Here is a 16,655-nt window from a genome sequence, read left to right as displayed (position 1 = left end):
AAAAGGTTTTCAACCAGGGGTGCCTGGGTGGCTCAGTTGGTTAAGCATCTGACTTTGGCTCAGGTCATGATCTCATGGTTTGTGAGTTCAAGCCCCACATCTGTGCTGTCAGCATAGTGCCTGTTTCGAATCCTCTGTCCCCCTCTCTTTTGGCCCCTCCTCCGCTAGCTCGCTCTCTTTCTCTCAAAATAAATAAATAAAAACTTAAAAAATAAGATTTTCAACCATGTGGCAAGGTTGAGATTATTTTACAGTGAACACCCATTACGCACCACACGGATTCTCCCATTAATGTTTACTAACCTTGTTTTAACACATATCTATCCATCTATTCTGCACACTAATTCATCATATGTTTTGATGTATTTAAAGGAAACTGGAGATATCAGTACACTTTCCCCAAATCGTTTAGCATTGCCTCATTAATACGTAGGGTTTAGTATTTGTTTATAGTATCTTTTTTTATTTTGAGCTAAAATTTACATACAGTGAATAGGGTTTTGACACATGCTTATGCTTATGTAACCCAAACTCTTATCAAGACACAGGACATTACCATCAGCCCCCAAATTCCTTCGGCCTCGTGCTAGTCAGTCCCCATCCCCACTCCCATAGAGCCCACTGCTATTCTGACTCCACAAAGCGTGCATTCTTTTGGGGAAGGTTTCTTTCAGGAGCGTGATGCTTTTGAGACTTGAACTGTGTTGTTTCATGTATCTGTAGCTCGTTTCTTTTTCTTGATGTCTGGTGTCCCAGTGTGTGAATATGGCACATTTGGTTTATTTATTCACCTATTAGCCAAGACCAGGGCTGTTTTGAACATTATCGCACAGTTCATTTTGTCGCCCATATGTTCTCTTTTCCTTTTTTTGTGGGGACGGGACAAATATGTGTGGGAAATGGTTCAGCTATAGGGTGGGTTTAAGCTCTTTAAGAAGCTCCTACCCTATGCTTTCTCCAAGGTGGTTGTACTCTTCGACACTGCCACCGACATGTGTGAGAGTTCTGCTTGTTCTAATCTTCAGCATCATTTGATGATCAGTCTTTTTAATGTTTGGCATACTGGGTGGGTATATGTGGTATCACGTGGTGGTTTTATTTTGCATTTTACTGATGACTAATGAGGCTGATACTTTTTCATGTTCTTATTCTCCATTTTTAATATCTTTTATCAAGTATTTGTTAAAATCTTTGCCCATTCTGTATTGAGTTGCTTTCATCTTACAATTCATTTACTTTATTTTTTTTCTTGGCTATTCTTTTTTCTTTTTCTTTTTCTTTTTTTTAGGTAGGCTTCATGCCCAGTACAGAGCCCACTGTGGGGCTTGAAATCATGATCCTGAGCTCAAGACCTGAGCTGAGATCAAAAGTCAGACGCTTAACTGACTGAGCCACCCAGGGGCTCCTTTAGTGACTATTTTTACTTACCTATGGTTCCTGTAAAATTTAGGGTCAACATACCAGATTCCTAAAACGAATTGGTTGGGTTCTATTTTAGATAGATTCAGAGACAATTATATTTTGATGTTGATTCTTTGTACTCAGCAACTTGGAATGCCTTTCGTATGTTTACATTTTCTTCTCCCCTCCCCTGGAAGAACTTAAAAATATTCCTCCAAAAGTTCTTACATATTTACTTATAGACGTTTTATATTTATTATTGCTATTTTAAATGGTGCCTTGTCTGCAATTATATCTTCTAATTTATGTTATTCACATATAAGAGAGCTGTTGATTTCTACTTCTGTATGCATTTTATGTTTTATTTCTGGATGCTTTTGTGGGAAGAAGGCAAGATGATGTGCCAGGATATCTGATGTGTACATTTATTTATGCTTTACTTCTCAGCAAGTGACAAAGGCTGATTTTTAAAAAATTTCTTTGTTAACAATTTAAGTTTCTTTTTCCCACTGCCATTGAGACAGAACAATGCCAGAAAATATATTTTGTCCATGTGATCCTTCCTTTAATCCACTTTTTCTGCTTCTGGAAGCTGATTTGGTACAGGAAGCTCTCGCTGCCTCCTGGTTTACTCTTACTTCTCTTCTTGCAAACAGATGATCCAAGTCCTGTGCTTTGGTTGCGCCTCTGGTGTTTGTGAAGTGTGCTTTTCCTGGCTCGTTGGCACATCTCTAGCTACTGCATGATCCCTGTGGTTTGGTTTGCTCCTATCTATCTTCTCTAACACACTCTGATCAATCTTCAGTGACATTGGCAGCTGTTTTGACACTTTAAAGTCTGGGGTTTAACTTTCTTCCTATTTTATACAAATTGATTTTTTTTTTTTTTTTTTTTAGCTACCCAAGCGCCCTGTTAAGATGGCTATTTTTTAAGATTAATTTAGGGGCGCCTGGGTGGCTCAGTCGGTTAAGTGTCCGACTTCAGCTCAGGTCATGATCTCGCGGTCCGTGAGTTTGAGCCCCGCGTCGGGCTCTGTGCTGACCGCCTGGAGCCTGTTTCAGATGCTGTGTCTCCCTCTCTCTCTGACCCTCCCCCATTCATGCTCTGTCTCTCTCTGTCTCAAAAATAAATAAACGTTAAAAAAAAATTAAAAAAAATAAAGTTAATTTATTTATTGTTTAATTTATATCCACGTTAGCATATAATGCAACAGTGATTTTGGGAGTAGATTCCTTAATGTCCCTTACCCATTTAGCCCATCCCCCCTCCCACAACCCCTATAGCAACCCTCTGTTCTCCATATTTAAGTGTCTCTTATGTTTTGTCCCCTTCCTTGTTTTTATATGACTTTTGCTTCCCTTTCCTTAGGTTCATCTGTTTTGTATCTTAAATTCCTCATATGAGTGAAGTCATATGATATTTGTCTTTCTCTGACTGGCTAATTTCGCTTAGCATAATACCCTCCACTTCCATCTGCATAGTTGCAAATGGCAAGATTTCATTCTTTTTGATTGCTGAGTAATACTCCGTGGTGTGTGTGTGTGTGTGTGTGTGTGTGTGTGTGTGTGTATATACATGTATATATACATGTATATATACATATATACGTATACATATACATATATAATATACATACATACATACACATACCACATACCACATCTTTTTTTTTAAATTTTTTTTTCAATGTTTATTTATTTTTGGGACAGAGAGAGACAGAGCATGAACGGGGGAGGGGCAGAGAGAGAGGGAGACACAGAATCGGAAACAGGCTCCAGGCTCTGAGCCATCAGCCCAGAGCCCGACGCGGGGCTCGAACTCACGGACCGCGAGATCGTGACCTGGCTGAAGTCGGACGCTTAACCAACTGCGCCACCCAGGCGCCCCACCACATCTTCTTTATCCATTCATCCATCGATGGACATTTGGGCTCTTTCCATACTTTGGCTATTGTCGATAATGCTGCTCTAAATATTGGGGTGCATGTGGCCCTTTAAAACAGCACACCTGTATCCCTGGGATAAATGCTTAGTAGGCAGTTGCTGGGTCGTAGGGTAGTTCTATTTTTAATTTTTTGAGGAACGTTCATACTGTTTTCCAGCGTGGCTGCACCAGTTTGCATTCCCGCCAGCAGTGCAAAAAGAGATCCTCTTTCTCCGCATCCTTGCCAACATTGGTTGTTGCCTGAGTTGTTAATGTTAGCTGTTCTGACAGGTGTGAGGTGGTATCCTCCTTGTGGTTTTGATTTGTATTTCCCTGATGATGAGTGATGTTGAGCATTTTTTCATGTGTCAGTTGGCCATCTGGATGTCTTCTTTGGAGAAGTGTCTATTCATATTTTTTGCCCATTTCTTCACTGGATTATTCATTTTTTGGGTGTTGAGTTTGATAAGTACTTTATAGATTTTGGATACTAACCCTTTATTTGATCTGTCCCTTGCAAATATCTTCTCCCATTTTGTCAGTTGCCTCTTAGTTTTGCTGATTGTTTCCTTTGCTGTGCAGAAGCCTTTTATTTTGATGAGGTCCCAATAGTCCTTTTTTACTTTTGTTTCCCTTGCCTCCAGAGACGTGTTGAATAAGAAGTTGCTGCAGCCAAGGTTACAGAGGTTTTTGTCTGATTTCTCCTCGAGGATTTTGATGGCTTCCTGTCTTACATTTAGGTCTTTAATCCACTTTGAGTTTATTTTTGTGTACAGTGTAAGAAAGTGGTCCAGGTTCATTCTTCTGCATGTCGCTGTCCAGTTTTCCCAGCACCACTTGCTGAAGAGACTGTCTTTATTCCACTGGATATTCTTTCTTGCTTTGTCAAAGATTAGTTGGCCATACATTTGTGGGTCCATTTCTGGGTTCTCTGTTCTGTTCCATTGATCTGAGTGTCTGTTTTTGTGCCAGTACCGTACTGTCTTGATGATTACAGCTTTGTAATACAGCTTGAAATCCGGGATTGTGATGCCTCCAGCTTTGGTTTTCTTTTTCAAGGTTTCTTTGGCTATTTGGGGCCTTTTCTGGTTCCATACAAATTTTAGGATTGTTTGTTTTAGCTCTGTGAAGAATGCTTGTGTTATTTTAATAGGGATTGCTGACTTTTTTTTTTTTTTTAACTCATTCTTCTTCTTTATGTTTTGTATTTCCACAAAGGAAATGGTGGAAATACTGAACTTCCATGACATGTGAAAGCTTGCATACTACTCTGAACATATTGGACTTTTAGAAAGTTTTTAATAATATTCAGAAAAAGTTATTGTCTCTGATTATCTTTAGTTTTTAATTAGTTGTTCTTTGTCCAAGGAAGATAAACTTCCTACTGTCTCCTAATTAGATTGGCTTCACTCTTGGCCTCAGGGTCTTTGAAGATTAGGGAATAGGGTATTTTGTAACAAAATATTAAGTACCCTTACCAGGTATCATTTTGGTGCTTAGTAATTCTTAGGCATCATTGTTGGCATACTTATTTTAAAATGCTAAATATACCATTGCTTAGTGTTTTATTGACAGTAAATAATAGACCAATAAAACAGTCTCCTTTATGTGTGCAGGTGGATGGAGTCTTACAGCCGTGGTGTTAGGATGAGCAGATGATGTCACGTGACATACCCAATTTCAGAAGCTAGAGAGGAAATATTCATTAAACTTCAAGGTAAGTGTGTGAAACCCATTACCTATTTATTTCCTATATGAAAGCTTTGACACCCGTTAGAATGGCTGTTGTCAAAAAGACAGCAATATCAAATGTTGGCAAAGGTCTGGTGAAATGGGAACATTTGTGCCATATTGGTGGGGATGTAAATTGTACGGTCACTATGGAAAACGTTGTGGGAAACAACACTGCACATTATGGGCTGATGACACGTCCTTCTGCCATATCTTCCCTCTCCATTCCATCCCATGTGCAAACCTGCAATGTTGTTCTTCTTACACCGTCTCTCTCATTCCATAGCTTTCCCTGTCTCCCCATTGCCTGTAGAATAAAGTTCTAAATTCTCTTCCTAGTCGTTAAGACAAAGAAGTTTGTCTCATTGCTGAACTCTTGCCAAAATTAATGCAAAGCCTTAGTGAGGGAGCTCTTGTTCTTGTCCCAGATGCAAACCTCATGCCTATTTCAGCTCTGAGCTTCAGCTCACTCTGCTTTTCTGGAGTCTCCTCCATGAAACTGTTGGTCTGTTTTGATGGCCTAAATTCTGCCCTTACTTCCACATCCAAGTCCTACCCTCCATGGTTCTGATTTTCACTCTGAACTCTCCTTTGGAGTACTCTCATTCATTGTCATGACCTGTTATTGAATATTTCCATTTGTTTGCCCTGTGTCTTTGAGTGGATCCTTAAGAAGGGAACCATGGCTTCTACTGTACAGCACTGTCCTTGTGGTATTATTTATAGAAGATTTCAGGTCTGATGACCAGTTTAACAAATTTGTCTAATTTTTCTGCTCTTCTCAGGGTCATTCTTTTAAATAAGCTGGATGCTGTGCTTTCCTTTCAGAAATATTTGCCTGTGGTCAAATGTTTCTTTACCTTCTAGTTTTTTAAACTATTGGCCCAATAGTGGAATCACTGATGCTATGATATTTCTATTTCCAGTTTTTTGAGGAGCCTCCATACTGTTTTCCAGAGTGGCTGCACCAGTTTGCCTTCCCACCAATGGAGCAAGAGCGTTCCCCTTTCTCCACATCCTCACCAACACTTGTTTCTTGTGTTTCTGATTTTAGCCATTCTGACAGGTGTGAGGTGATAGCTGTTTGTGCTTTTGATTTGCATTTTCCTGATGAGTGATGTTGAGCATCTTTTCATGTGCCTGTTGGCCACCTGGATATCTTCTTCAGAGAAATGTCTGTTCATGTCTTCTGCCCATTTTTAATTGGATTATTTGTTCTTTGGGTGTTGAGTTGTATACGTTCTTTATACATTTTGGCTCCTAAACCAAATCAGATGTGTCATTTGCAAATATCTTACCAATCCCATAGGTTGCCTTTTAGTTTTGTTGATTGTTTCCTTTGCTCTGCAGAAGCTTTTCATTTTGATGTGGTCCCAATAGATTGCTTTTGCTTTTGTTTCCCTTTTTTTCAGGAGGCATATCTAGAAAACTGTTGCTATGGCTAGTGTCAGAGAAATTACTTCCTGTGCTCTCTTCCAGGATTTTTATGTTTTCAGGTCTCACTTTGAGGTCTTTAATCCATGTTGAGTTAATTTTTGTGTTTGGTGTTAGAGAGTGGTCCAGTTTCATTCTTTCATTTGTATCTGTCCGGTTTTCCTAACACTATTTGTTGGAGAGACTTTCCTATTGCATATTGTTTCCTGCTGTGTTGAAGATTAATTGACCATATAGTTGTGGGTTTATTTTTAGATTTTCTACTCTGTTCTATTGATCTATGTGTTTGTTTTTGTGCCAGTACCATACTGTTTTGATTACTATATCTTTGTAGTATATCTTGAAGTCTGGGATTGTGATACCTCCAGTTTTGTTCTTTTTTTTTTTTTCTCAAGATTGCTTTGGCTGTTTGGGGTCTTTTGTTGTTGTATGCAAATTTTAAGATCATTTGTTCTAGTTCTGTGAAAAACACTGTTGGTATTTTGATAGGGATTGCATTAAATCTATAGATTGCTTGGGTAGTATGGACATTTTAACAGTCTTTGTTCTTCCAATCCATGGGCATGGAATATCTATTTGTTTTTGCTGTCTTCGATTCTTTCATAAATGTTTTATAGTTTTCAGAGTATAAGTCTTTAACCTCTTTGGTTGCGTTTATTCCTAGGTATTTTATTCTTTTTGGTGAAATTGTAAATGGGACTGTTTTCTTAATTTTTCCTTCTGCTACTTCATTATTAAGTGTGTAGAAATGCAGCAATTTCTATATATTGATTTTCTATCCTGCAACCTCATTGAATTTATTTATTACTTCCAGAAGTTTTTTGGTGGAGTCTTTAGTGTTTTGTATATGTAGTGTCATGTCATCTGTGAATAATGAAAGTTTTACTTCTTCATTACCAGTCTGGATGCCTTTTATTTCTTTTTGTTGTCTGATTGCTGTGGCTAGGACTTCCAGTACTGTGTTGAATAACAGTGGTGAGAGTGGACATCCTTTTCTTGTTCCTGACCTTAAGGGAAGCTTTCAGTTTTTCACCATTGAATATGATGTTAGCCATGATGTTTTTCCTAATTGGCCTTTATTATGTTGAAATATGTAATACGTTCCCTCTAAATGTATTTTGCTGAGGGTTTTTTTTTTTATCATGAATAGATGTTGTACTTTGTTGCATGCTTTCTGTCCATCTATTGAAATAATCGTGTGTGTTTTTCCCTTTTTTCTTGTTGATGTGATGTATCAAGTTGATTGATTTGCAAGTATTGAGCTGCCCTTGCATCCCAGGAATAAATTCCACTTGATCGTGGTGAATTCTTTTTTTCTTTTTTTAAAGATTATTAATTTTTGAGAGGGAGAGAGCACAAGTGGGGAAAGGGCAAAGAGAGAGTGGGGGACCAAGGATCCAAAGTGGGCTCTGCGCTGACAGCAGCGAGCCTGATGCGGGGTTTATACTCACAACTGTGAGATCATGACCCAAGCTGGAGTCGGACACTCAACTGACTGAGCCACCCAGGGGCCTGGAATGATTTTTAAATGTGTTGTCAGATTTGGTTTGCTCATATTTTGTTGAGTACTTTTGCATCTATGTTCGTTGGAGATACTGGCCTGGTTCTCTTTTTTTTTTTGTGGTGTCTTTATCTGGTTTCAGTATGAGGACAATGCTGGTCTCATAGAATGAATTTGGAAGCTTTCCTTCCTCTTCTATTTTTTGGAATACTTTGAGAAGAATAGGTATTAACTATTCTTTAAATGTTTGGTGGAATTCACCTGTGAAGCCATCTGGTCCTGGAGTTTTGTTTGTGGTGAGTGTTTTGATTAGTGATTTGATTCCACTGCTTGTAACTGGTCTGTTCAGATTTTCTATTTCTTCCTGATTCAGTTTTGGGAGGTTATATGTTTCTAGGAATTCATCCATTCCTTCTAGGTATTTCAATTTGCTGGCATATAAATTTTCATAACTTACTCTCTTATAATCCTTTGTCTCACTGTGGTGGTAGTTATTTCTCCTCTTTCACTTAGGTTATTATTTATTTGAGTCCTCACTCTCTTTTTTTCCCTTTTTTGGCAAGTCTGATTAAAAGTGTATGAATTTTGTTTTCAGTTGTCTCCAAGTATATTTTGATTTCCTCTTTGATTTCTTGATTGACCTATTCATTGTTTAGTAGCATGGGAGTTGACTTCCGTGTATTTCCAAAGTCTTTCAGGATTTTTCCTTGTGGCTGATTTCTAGTTTCACAGCATTGTGGTCAGAAAAAAATGTATGATATGACTTCAGTCTTTTTTAATTTGTTGAGACTTATTTTGTGTCCTAATTAGTGATCTATTCTGGAAAATGTTTGATGTGTACTTGAAAAGAATGTATATTCTGCTGTTTTAGGATGGGATGTTCTGAATATATCTGTTAAATCTATCTGGTCCAACATGGTATTCAAAGCCATTGTTTCCTTCTTGATACTGTTTGAATGATCTTTCCATTGATGTAAGTGGGGTGTTAAAGTCCCCTAATATTATTGTATTACTATTGATTATTTCCTTTATGTTGGTTATTAGTTGCTTTACGTATTTGGGTGCTTCCATGCTGGGTGCATAAATATTTAGTATTGTCATATCTTCTTGTTGGATTGTTCCCTTCTCGGTTAGAAGTGTCTTTTGTTACTGCCTTCTGTCCCATGTAAGTATTGCTATTTTGGCTTTGTTTTCACTTCCATCTGTATGATAAATGCCTTTCCATCCCTTTACTTTCAATCTGCAGGTGTCTTTAGGTCTGAAATGAGCCTCTTATAGGCAGCATATATATGGGTCTTGTTTTTCATCCATTCTGTCACCGTGTGTCTTTTGATTGAAGTGTTTAGTCCAATTTCATTAAAAGTAAGTATTGAGATGTCATTTTGTTACTTGTTTTATGGTTATTTTTACATATCTTTATTTCACATAGTTGTCTTGCTGTGATTTTGTTTTCTTTCATTTGAGACATATTCCTTTGTCTCTTTGTTTTGTATAGCTCTGCCCCCATTTCTTTGTGTTTGGCAAGTCAGGTACATGTCCTGCTCTTGAAAGTGGTATCCTTGTGAAGAAAAGATCCTGTGGTGGCCTCCAGGGCAGCGTCCCCTGTTTACCAGGACCCGACACTTCTGATGTGTCTCCTGTGTCTGTTGCCTGCGCCCTACTGTTATGGCTGAGCTGCATTTGCCTTCAGTGCCATCTTCTGCAATGGCTCTCTTTGCCTGTTGTGGGAAGGGCTTGGTCTCTGTGTTGTTAGTGGGCCAGTCTGGGGCCACCTTGAGCTTGAGTTGAGGCAGGCTCTATGTTTGCCAGAGATGCAGTAGCACTGACCTGCAGTACTCTGTCCGTGTGTACCCTGAGAAGCTTTCGTCAGTGGGCACGGCTTGCAGGGAGACCCCCCCTCTCCCTGGGGCAGGAGTCACTTTGGTGTGGTGCTGGTCCCTGTAGGGGCCGCTCGCACAGTGCCAGGCTGGTGGCACCGCTTTCGATGGGCTCTAGCCAAGCAGGGCACAGGTCCTCAGGAGAACGGGCTGCAGGCTGTGGTGCCAGCAAGGCCCACGCTGGTCTGCTGCAGGAGGGGTCTGTCTCTTTAAGGGCAGTGACTCAGCTTCCTGTAACCCTCCTGTCTCTCCCAGAGCTGGGCCTGCTTATTAGAATTCCAGGCTGTCAGTCCCACTGGTTGTGAGAATTTGGTGTCTTCATTTGCAAAGCCAAATGGGATGGGATTCCTCTTCCCCCTGCAGGTTCCCTGTTGTGATAGTCTGCTTCTCACCCCTGTCCGTGTGTCTGGCTCCCTCCCTCAGGTGGCCACACCTGGGCTTAGCTCCCCACCGCATTGCCACTTTCTTACTATCTTCAATGTGGCCTCTTCTACATTTAGTTGTGGCGTTTGTTCTGCGGGCTTGGGGTCATTTACACTGATGTGGGGGTTCTCTGGTTGTATCTGTGGCATGAACTGAGCTTAGGATCTTCCTACTGTGCCGTCTTCCCCTGAAGTCTGACCTGGGGGACCTTTTGCTACTGAATAATTTCTAACCATTTGGGCATAAAGAAAAAAAGCACAGCCCGTTGACTCTGTTCTTTCATCTGTGACCAGTTTTGTAAATCAATATATATAGGGAAACTTCATCTTGCCGCCCATGTATCTCTGATCTGATAAAATACTTTGGCATTTCTATTAATCTTATATGGACACAGCAACTGGATGCTTTTTTTATTGAAGTTTACTTTGAGAGTCCACTCATTGAAATGTGCATTTCATGGGTAGAGACAGCGTGTTATCAAGGAAACAGAAGGAATTCCTAGCCTACTGCTGTCTAAAAAGAAGTATAACAAGAGCCACACATGTAATTTTACATTTTTCTTTTTATTTTTTTAAAAGATTATTTATTACTCCTGTATCCCTTGGGTAAATTCCTAGCAGTGCTATTGCTGGGTCATAGGGTAGGTTTATTTTTAATTTTTTGAGGAACCTCCACACTGTTTTCCAGAGTGGCTGCACCAATTTGCATTCCCACCGACAGTGCAAGAGGGTTCCTGTTTCTCCACATCCTCTCCAGCATCTATAGTCTCCTGTACCCCAATGTTTATAGCAGCACTCTCAACAATAGCCAAATTATGGAAAGAGCCTAAATGTCCATCAACTGATGCATGGATAAAGAAATTGTGGTTTATATACACAATGGAGTACTATGTGGCAATGAGAAAGAATGAAATATGGCCCTTTGTAGCAACATGGATGGAACTGGAGAGTGTGATGCTAAGTGAAATAAGCCATACAGAGAAAGACAGATACCATATGTTTTCACTCTTATGTGGATACTGAGAAATTTAACAGAAACCCATGGGGGAGGGGAAGGAAAAAGAAAAAGAGGTTAGAGTGGGAGAGAGCCAAAGCATAAGAGACTCTTAAAAACTGAGAACAAACTGGGGCGCCTGGGTGGCGCAGTCGGTTAAGCGTCTGACTTCAGCCAGGTCATGATCTCGCGGTCCGTGAGTTCGAGCCCCGCGTCGGGCTCTGGGCTGATGGCTCAGAGCCTGGAGCCTGTTTCCGATTCTGTGTCTCCCTCTCTCTCTGCCCCTCCCCCGTTCATGCTCTGTCTCTCTCTGTCCCAAAAATAAAATAAACGTTGAAAAAAAAAATAAATAAAAACTGAGAACAAACTGAGGGTTGATGGGGGGTGGGAGGGAGGGGAGGGTGGGTGATGGGTATTGAGGAGGGCACCTTTTGGGATGAGCACTGGGTGTTGTATGGAAACCAATTTGACAATAAATTTCATATATTGAAAAAAAAAAAGGCCATAGTCAAGGACATGGGTTGGCAAACTATGGCCAGTAGGCTAAATCCGGCTTACCATCTGTTTTTGCAAATAAAGTTTTATTGGAACACAGCAAAAAATAAAATAAAATAAAATAAAATAAAATAAAATAAAATAAAATAAAATAAAATAGTATTTATTTATTTTGAGAGAAAGAGAGAGAGTGCAAGCAGGAGAGGGGGAGAGAGAGAAGGAGAGAGAATCCCAAGCAGGCTCCACACTGTCAGTGCAGAACCCGATGGAGGGCTCAAACTCACGAATCGTGAGATCATGACCTGAGTGAAGTCAAGAGTTGGATGCTTAACTGACCGGGTCACCCACGCACCCTTTACATTTTCTAATAGACATTTGTAAAAGTAAAAAGCATGAGGTGAAATTAATTTTAACACTGTATTTTCTTTAGCCTGATATAATCAAAATATTATCATTTCAGTATCTAATCATAAAAATATTAAGATATTCTACATTCTTTCTTTCATACTATGTCTTTGAAATCTGGAGTATATTTTTCACTTACAGCACATCTCAGTTTGGAATTGCCATATTTCAAGGTCTCAAGAGTTACAAGTGGTTAGTGGCTGCTGTACTTGGGCCACACAGTTCTACAGTTCTAGAATTTGCATCTATTAACTTTTTATAAGACAAGGTTTCCCAGTCTCAGCACTATTGACATATGGGCGGAATAGTGTTTGTTGTGTGTGGGGGAGATACTGTCCTGTGCATTGCAGGATGTTAAACGGTATCCCTCACCACTACCCAGTAGATACCAGTATCACTGTCCTTCCATGATATGACCACCAAACATGGCTCTGGACATCATCAAATTAGAACCAAAGCTACAAGAAATAGTCACTGCACCATGAAAAGTTGTCTCAAGTTGCTCTTGCTACAAGTCCTTGATAATTTCTCCCAGCCATTCACAAGTGGTTTTCTAAAGAGCTAAGCGAGCATATGGAGACGCTGCACTAGACATTCCATTCCATGGATGCTTTTGTGGCTCTGTGCTCTGAAGAAGCCATTTGGTAGCGATGAATTAGTTATTGATTAGAAGGCACAGTGGATTGTTGAAATCCAGTTAACAGTCCCTCTCAAAGGGTTCTGGATCATCATATTGTAAGTCTAAGTAAACACTTGGCAGAATATACTGCTGAATGTTCTGAGAATCACTGTCCCTGTGAATTTTTTATTTTTATTTTTATTTAAAAAAAAATTTTTTTTAACGTTTATTTATTTTTGAGGCAGAGAGAGACAGAGCATGAATGGGGGAGGGTCAGAGAGAGAGGGAGACACAGAATCTGAAACAGGCTCCAGGCTCTGAGCAGTCAGCACAGAGCCCGACGCGGGGCTCGAACTCACATACCGCGAGATCGTGACCTGAGCCGAAGTCGGACGCTTAACCGACTGAGCCACCCAGGCACCCCTGTCCCTGTGAATTTAATGTTCATTGAACTTATTGTGAAGTATTGGGAAAATGGATACATTCTAGTGGAGAGACGCAATTGGTTTAGGTTTTGATGAATGGATTTATGATGAAGTGATTATTTTCAGCAGTGATGCTAAATATATAAACCCTTCAAATGTAGTCTAGAAGCCTGTAAATTTGCATGAGAAGCTCATATTTTTACAAAGGACTGTGAAAGACAAATGTAAACTGTATTTATATTAGCAGGAAACCATTTATTTGCTACAAGCAATTAGTTATTTAAGCATTCAGTCATTGGGGAGACATTTTGCTTTAGGGGTTTTGTTAGGTATGAGCTTCAGAGGAGGAAAGTTACTTGAATAAAGCTGAGAGTTCCAATTTGGAGTAGTCAATCTCTCCATGTAATGAGAATATTTTAAAATATAAAAATATACTGCGATCCACAGAGGACTCAAACTATAACATCTAGCTTAGTTTTGGTCCAAATACTTCATTTTTTTGTGTGTTATGAAAATTCCATTGAACATCATATTATCTATGGATGAATGGGACACATTGCTCATATTGAGTCAGAGTTCATGTATTTGAATTATAGTTCTCCATCAGCAGAGCCTAAAATGATTTTTATTTTTTAAGTATAATAAGAAAAGTATATGTAAAGAGAAAATGTCGGTGGGCAGTATTTTTTGTGTAGTATGGTCAGTGTTTGTGTTTCACAAAGGATGAATCATTATATCCAAATTACTCATCCAATAAACCTTTATTGAGTGTTTGATGCATATCAGGTGCTAATCTAGGGACTGGGGTCACAGAGATGAATAAGGATGGAGTCTGCCTTTAGACATTTTCGTACTCAAGAGGAGAGAGAGGAATAGGCAATTTTCAAACATTTGGTAGGTGCCAAATGGAGATATATGGAAAGATCTGGGGTTGGTAACTTTCTTGGATTCTGGAGTCTAGAGATGCTTCTAGAATAGAATAGTTTGGAAGAATGAGTAGGCCTTAGCCAGGCAATGATAGAGACGAACTTGTGGCAAAGGAGGAGAGGAAAGTGTGGCAGATTATTCCAGGCAGAGGGATAGCACGTGTAAGAGGCTGGAGGTTACAGAGAGTATGATGTTTCAGAAAGATCGAAGTTCACTTCTGTAGTTCACAAGTGGGAAAAAGCTAGGAGCCAGTTTGTGTGTTGCTGGAGTGTGATAGGTTAGATTATTTTTCTAGACATATTCGTTCTCTCCCTTTGCTTTCATTGGGGGGAACATACCTGCCCATGCTCTTGGCATTGGGATTGGCCTATGACTTCTTTGGCCAATGGAATAATGGCAGACGTGATGTAATGAGGCTTGAAAGACAAGCTCAAGCTAGCTCACTCCCAGATTTGTAAACATGCCCAGCTGAAATCAGCAGAGGCACCTTCCTGAATCCAGTCTAGATCAGCCGAACTCCAGCCAACCCACAGACTTGTGAGCTAGTAAATGCTTATTATCGCATGCTGCTGAAATCTTGTGTTTGCTTGTTATATAGGAGAAGCTGACTAGAATATCTGAACACTGATTTGTAATTCAGGCAGTCACTTGGTTATTTGTTTTCCATTAACATATTAAATTCCATACTGTAAAGATAGCATATTTAATATCATCTATAAATGACATAATGAATGATGGTAGAATGAATAATGTATTGACAAAAGGGAAAAATGAGTACATTAATATAATATGCTGAAGTTGTAATGCAAGTAACCACAAATAATACCGTTAGAATGCAAAATAAGACTTTTATTCATTGGTGTATTCATTCAACATTAATTGATAAAAAAAGTACCATGTATCCAACACTGTTGGGATCTAGGAAGACAGCAGTGGGGAAAACATTTTCCTGTTTTCATGAAGATTATAATAGAGGATCCAGAGGTTTGTAGTGAGAATTTTGTAGGGATTGAAGGAAATTTCTCCAAATAAAAACTCAGTGGATTGGACTCTCCTCTCTGGCCCCGTGCTCTCTTGCCCATGTGTTCCCACTACCATGCTTTTTAGGAATGACCAATTGTTCTTACTTTTTCACAGATTGAGACAAGAAAAAAATATGAAGAGAGAGATTTTGGGTGCCCCAAATTATATTCTCATGTCTAGAAGTATCCTGAGATTCTGGAAGCAATTTCCAATGGAAGCTGTGAAAATTTCTTTCTGGGAGATATTTAGGCAATGGGTATGAAAATTATCTTGGGGAAAGGTTTTATGTTTAGCTCTACCACATAGGGCTTGGAGAGCAGAACCGAATGACTCCACAGCCTCAAGATTTTCTCATTGGTCTTTGCAAAATGACTATCTATGGGCAGGATTTTGTTTTCCATTTTTAGTGCAGCTGGCTCTAAATTGGAGGTCATTAATGCATTGTTTAATGTGTATTCCATTGTGGCAGCTAGTCTGCTTTCAGAAATAAGCTGAAAAAATAATCAATTTCTAAAAATATCCTCTAAGCCCAATTGCTTTTGGCATGTCGGATCCAGGCAGGCTTTCTTATGGAAAGTTGAACGAGCTGCTGGATATTTTTGTAGAGCTGTTCTCGGTTGTAGTCATCACCGCACTGACAACCGTCTGTGTCAGTCTGTTTATTCTTTCCCATTTTGTTCAAGGGGAATGAAAATAAATGGGCAGAACCAGCTCATTCTAGGGAAGTAGAAATGAAATGCAGTAGAGACATGGATCTTCAAGAATGAGTCATGACATGCAAGCCACTCTTTTTTTTTTTTTTTAATTAATTAATTAATTTATTTATTTTTGGGACAGAGAGAGACAGAGCATGAACGGGGGAGGGGCAGAGAGAGAGGGAGACACAGAATCGGAAACAGGCTCCAGGCTCCGAGCCGTCAGCCCAGAGCCCGACGCGGGGCTCGAACTCACGGAGCGCGAGATCGTGACCTGGCTGAAGTCGGACGCTTAACCGACTGCGCCACCCAGGCGCCCCAAGCCACTCTTTTTTTACAAAGTCAGTGAGTTGTCTGTTTCACAACATGGGCAAAAAGCAACATTAATGAACCTGATTAAAAGAAAATTCTTACTTATTAAAAAAATATTCTTAATGTTTATTTTTGCGAGAGATCGACAGAGCGCGAGCAGGGGAGAGGCAGAGAGAGGGAGACACAGAATATGAAGCAGGCTCCAGGCTCTGAGCTGTCAGTACAGAGCCTGATGCGGGGCTCAAACCCACAAGCTGTGAGATCATGACCTGAGCCGAAGTCTTAACCGACTGACCCACCCAGGTGCCCCCAAAATTCTTATTTTTTTATCACCACCAACTGTGGGACAAATGCCAGGTTGATTCTGATGTCACGCCCTGAGAAGGACACAGCTTTACTTCTTTGACATTTCTGCTGAGAAGTGTGCAACCTGAATTAATCACGAGGAAGCATCAGGCCAACCCAAATTGA

The 16,655-nt window shown here is 39.8% G+C and overlaps 1 long non-coding RNA gene across 1 annotated transcript in view; it reads left to right on the top strand.

Moving 5' to 3' along the window:
* The window catches only part of LOC115507702, a 362,835-nt gene that overhangs the window by 137,292 nt on the left and 208,888 nt on the right, over positions 1-16,655 (top strand). The window contains exon 3 of the long non-coding RNA XR_003966774.1: positions 4,941-5,041. This is a non-coding gene — a long non-coding RNA (uncharacterized LOC115507702). The remainder of the gene's footprint in view (positions 1-4,940; positions 5,042-16,655) is intronic.

The sequence above is a fragment of the Lynx canadensis genome, chromosome X, assembly GCF_007474595.2.
Source record: "Lynx canadensis isolate LIC74 chromosome X, mLynCan4.pri.v2, whole genome shotgun sequence".
NCBI classification, from domain to species: Eukaryota; Metazoa; Chordata; class Mammalia; order Carnivora; family Felidae; genus Lynx; species Lynx canadensis.
Note: the sequence above shows the minus strand (reverse complement) of the source record. Positions and strands in the feature narration are given on the sequence as shown.